We start from the raw sequence: 5,539 nt of genomic DNA on the forward strand, positions 1-5,539 counted from the left end.
CTCAATTTTTATATATCCAAACATGGACAAATTATATATATACAGAAACTACATAAAATTTGTGATCCAACGCAAAAAGAATCACCTAATTCAGAGTTATAGACTAATAGATATGAATTTTCTAAGATTGCAATTTTCTGAAGAAAAAAAAACTGCAATACGGGATTTCGTGAATCTCACCATGGGTGACACAGAGGAAGAACTCCGGCGAGGTAGCTGCTCCGGCGAGGTGGGGAGGTCGCCGGCGGGGTGGGGAATCGGCGGAGGAGTAGCATGGCAGGGGGTGGGGCGCTGGAGAGGCTCGGCAGGGGTGATGGGGAAGCGCCACGAGACCTACTGTACTCCGTTCTTGACACGAAGATGAGGATGGTGGCGACGTGGCTACGAGCATGGGAACGAGGCGTTTCTAGAGGGGAATGGAACGAGGAGGACGAGGGGATCCTTTATAGGTGGCGAGGAGGTGCTGGGAGGGAAGGAGATTCGCGAATTCCGGAAGGGGAGGATCTCTTGGTTCCTGCCATGGAAGTTCCTCGTAACGTGAATGACTAGAGGAAGGAGAAGATACTAAACGGGCCAGATTTGGAAACTCCTTAATGGGCCGGCTCCTTATTTCCTATTAAACGCGATTTCTTTCCTTTTTCAAAACTAGGAAACTAAAACGATAAAAGGGAAATCAAATCAATTCGGAATATAGAGTTTCTATATACTAAAATTATCAGAAAAATAAAATCTAAATGATGGGCATTTTTTTCCACGGCCAAAATAAAAACTTCAGAAAAAATTATTTTCACAAAATCGCCTAAAAGGTTTATTTTCTTTTGCAAATAATTTTCAAATGACCCTCTAAGTTTTAGGGTTCAAATAACTTTCAAAATGCCCGTGGGTTTGAGGGTCATGTTCCTCCTCTCTAGAATGTATTTCCCGGCATTTCTTGCACGAAGAAAACGAATGGAAATGCAAAAGAATTCAAATGCAAATATCTCCGTTCAAATTATTGATAGTTGAAGAAGTCATGTCATCTTCTCTCTTTGCTTTTAAAAGATTGAATTTGAATTCACCGGAGAAGGGGAAAGTCATTTTATTCCCTCTCATTCAAAAGTTTTTGAAAAGTTTCAAATTTCACACAAGTTTCAATCACTCAAGCAAACAAGCAAACAAACTAATAATTATTTTAACATTCCAAAATTTGGGATGTTACAAACCTACCACACTTAAAATGAATCTCGTCCTCGAGATTCGAAGAGGCTAGAAAGAAAGGTTAGGGTTTGGGGGTCTTCTAACAATTCCAATCTCCGGCAAGGTGGGATGCTACCACACTTAAAATGAGAGATACTGGTCCCTCAAAATGCTTTAACGATCCTCTGGGGTTTTGGCAACTGACATCGCACAGTCTTCATATTAAATCCTTTGGTGATGCTCTCCCGTTGATATAAGCTTCTTCCGTCACTGGGTTTTCTTAACTGACAGTCTCGTGGTCAATTCTAAATAACATATCGATGGTTCTCATGGTGGTCTACCATTTGTGGTTATCCTGCAGAGAGAGGGGTCTGTTTCATCCTCACCGTAAAATTTCCTACGTGTGACAACAAATGCCATGTACTTGGGGCGTTCATCATACCATTCTAAGGCTTAAACAAAAGCTTCAAAGAACGTCGTCTCTCTATATGGGTAAGTCTCTCAGATTTACCATTCCGAATAGCAAGATCAATGATAAGAGTAAGTCGTCATGGTGATCAATCCATTCCGCACCCAAATCATTTATCTGTATAAGGTTTAGCGAATCTCGCATTCTAACACTTGGGCATCCTCACAAGCGTTTGCAGAATTTCTCTTGTCCATGAACGAAGTTCGAATAATCCATTGGTTTTGCAAGCTGAACGAAACATCTATCGTATCTTCACAACTCTCAGGTTTTCGTATGCTCCTAAGAAAACGTTAGCTGATCCATCATAGCTTCTTTCCATAAATCATATCCATTTCATAATCAATCCTTTATTACATCCTTAATTTATCCTCAAAAACTCCAATTCAAAAGTACTCTATTACAAATGCTGCCATCCACATTGTTCGGTATGGTCGAGCATTTCTGCCAACTTTATTCATCTGCCTCTCTTGGAGGTACTTTAGTTCCACTCGAGCTTTCCGATGTGCTCCTTGAAATCATCCATCTTTTGCTTCATCATGGTGGTCATGAGCTTCATCTCCATCATCTCCGCACGTACCTCACTCAGGTATTCCTGGGTATGATGTAGTCTTGCTTCAAGTATTTCTCCAATCTGACGTATGGCTTCCATGGCAGCATCACGAACATCATCAAAGAAGGTTGCTCGTGGTACACGTGAAATGAAAAAGTACTGCCCCATAGTCTTTGGACAAACTCCTTTCACATGGTGGAGGTGTACTTCCATGTACCAAAGCTCCACTCCATTTTCCATGAATGGGTAGCCTTTGTAGACTGCATCTCCTTCAAGGTGAATGTGCTTCATCATGCCCTTCAGGATTTTCGGGTAATCATGATCACTGGTCAGGATCATGATCGTTTCTGGGCCCTTGAGGAATGACTCGTAGAGAGTTGTCATCTGTAGGTGTTAGTAAATAGGTACTCAGAGGAATGTATGTGTCTCCTTGGTAATCATGGTACACTCCTACTCAATGGATCCTGTGGGGTTGCCGATTACTACCACACTTAAAATGTATTATACTCATGCCTGCATTGACCATATTTTCTCATATCCTCATAAATGTTCAGAGATCTTTGTTCGAAGAGAAACAACGCATACAGTTTCAACATAGGCAATCATGAGACAATAAATTCCATTGATTCATGAAGTTATTACAATCTCAGGGACTTCTGTTACAAAAATTTCACTCCATGATCTTATGGAAAACAAGAGTGCTTCGGATTACACTTATTGCCCTGGTCAAAACTTAACTACTCCATTCTAGCTTTCTTCCTTTGCGGACAATCGCTAGCAAAATGTCCCGCTTCCTTGCAACGAAAGCAAATGAGTTCTGACAAGTCTCGAGACTTCTTAGCTTTTTCCTTTGCTCCTTGGATTTCCGGCTTCCTTCCTGAGCACATGTATTTGTGGTGGCCAAATTTCATACACTTGTAACATCTGACATGACTGAGGTCTATGTCTGCAGAGATTTGGTTCTTCCGAGGGTACTTTTTCTTCTTTCCGGACTCCTTTATTTTGGCCAGTTCTTCTATTTCAAGCTGATCAAACTCCACTTCTTCCGTCGGGAAGTTTCCCAGATACTCTTGGCTTCTCTTCGTGCAGTCCTGTGACTAATGTCCTTCTTCTCCACATGAGTAGCATGCGTTGGAGAAAAATCTGGTCAGACCTTGTCCATCAGGGTCTTCAATATATTCGTTCATCACCGGTTCTTCTAGAATCTTCTTCTTGAGGGTTTCCTTCACTGCTTCTTTCTGCTGCTTGAAAACTTGTTGCACCTTGGGGTAAATGTGACACTGAGCTGGGTAGTGGGTGGTTCCTTCACAAAGGAAACAAGTCACCTGACTACTTGGGCTCTCCTCAGCTGGGTAATTTTCTTCACAATGAGTGCATCCATCCTTGTGTTCTTCCTGGGTGTGTCCTATGTCTCCACAGATCTTGCATGCACAAGTCTTCTCCTTTGGATTGTCATAGCACTTACGAATGAGAAGGGATCTTAACAGAGTGTTCTTGAATTCATCCCAAGTTTCTGCTCTACTAAATCCTTGTATGGCATGGTGCATTTTCCACCAGATTGCAGCACTTTCTGTAAAGTACTGAAGAGCGTGTTCCACTTCATACTTCCTTGAGATCAAGTTGCTCCCGAAGTGGTTCTCCATGTTCTGAATCCATATTTCAGCTTCCAGCTGGGTCATTGGTCCAGAGACTACAAGTCCAGCTTCATACTCCATCTGGTAGGGTTGAGGTTTTGGGGATGAGACGGGTAGGAGAGGGAGGGAGATACACACAATACAAACAATATTTTTGAGAATGGGTTTTATTTATGGCCGTCGGAAAACACACACCAAAGACGGTTCACAAATCATCGTATCTAACGTGGGTATATAAAAGGGGTTTGGACTTCTAATGGTCATATAATTATTCGAACACTTCAGGGTCTTGGGAGTCTTCAATGGGTGTAGCTTCAATTCTTCAATTGCATGGTGATATCCTCTTTACTTTGACGTGGGAGTCGGTTGATCCTTCATGTGGTCAAAAGGGAAAGGGCATTGTCTAACTATTTGAGGTGAGAGAGAACGTTTTATGAAATCAGAAAAGATGAGAAGTGAAAGGTGTTCTCGAAAATAAGATTTTTTTTTGAGAGATCCTATCCTAAGAAATTTCCAGTTTCTAGGGTCACGTCCTACAGTCAACATGTGCTCTGAATACCATTTCTGTAGCGACCCGACTCAAGACGAGTCAAGCCTCTGCGTTTCTGTGCCATCCCTGGATCAGTATGCTGGCACACACAGTACATCAATGTATATATCAAAGTGTAATCACATGTAAATAGCGTAAAACTGATATATACCTTAATTATTTCACCGGAAGCAGTCAAGGGAGTGGAGTCCCAATAAACACCAACGGCAAGTTGAGTGTAGACCGTAACCCTGAATCGTACTCTTACTCGTCGAAGAAAAATATCTGCAACATAAGACGTTGCAGCCGTGTAGGTCAGCATATTGAATATGCCGGCAAGTCACATAAGAGAGGGGTGAAAAGTAATCATCTATACTATATGCTTATATGGCAGGTGGGGCTATAAGTTTTTAGCGAAAAGCAAGTTTTCTCCTACATCAAGAGAGGGCTAAAAGCAAAATGTTACTACGTTGTTTGTTGTTAACGAGATGGTTCCGCCAACCAATTCTCGTACCCGAGTTGTCAATAATTACCCTCATAAAAATATATTTAATTGTGTTGAGAAATCCAGATAACTTCAGTTCCTTTGGCTCAAGTTGTCCATGACCGTGGACACGGCTAATCGATTAGGTTTGAGTACTCTGCAGAGTTTTGCACACGTTCCCCACAAGATTTGATCGCCTCCGTGTATGTCCTCGCACTTCAGGGTGTTTGAAGACCGGATGATCAAAACATGGTCTTTCAACGGGTCCCTCTGAATCCCTTCGGTGCCCATCCATTCCTACCGTTCTTCTACATCTGCTAGCATCGCCTGTCCAGAGTCGCCGCGTTGTCCAACCAAGCCAGAGCCCATAATGACTTGTGGCTGTGCAGGTAAGCCTTGGGTCTTGAAAATATCCGTCCGTCTCTTTGAGCCTGGGTGAAGCTTTCCGCAGGATGTCATGGCCTCTCCAGCATCCCGGGTCATCCACTGGGTTCTCCAGGGAGCCGATCAACCGTCCTTCACCCAGAGTTGCATTGCGTCTGAGGTCTTGAAAATCTTGTCTTAACCGGTCTTGATTATTTAATCAACCTTGCATCACTCGTGTTATGCACTCAACCAAAATCCCGTCTACTCAAGCATAGCAATATGAAATTTGTCGTCCCGGGGCCAAGTATCGGGGTTGTTGTGTGCCTACCAC

This window comes from Hordeum vulgare, chromosome 2H (assembly GCF_904849725.1).
Source record: "Hordeum vulgare subsp. vulgare chromosome 2H, MorexV3_pseudomolecules_assembly, whole genome shotgun sequence".
NCBI lineage: Eukaryota > Viridiplantae > Streptophyta > Magnoliopsida > Poales > Poaceae > Hordeum > Hordeum vulgare.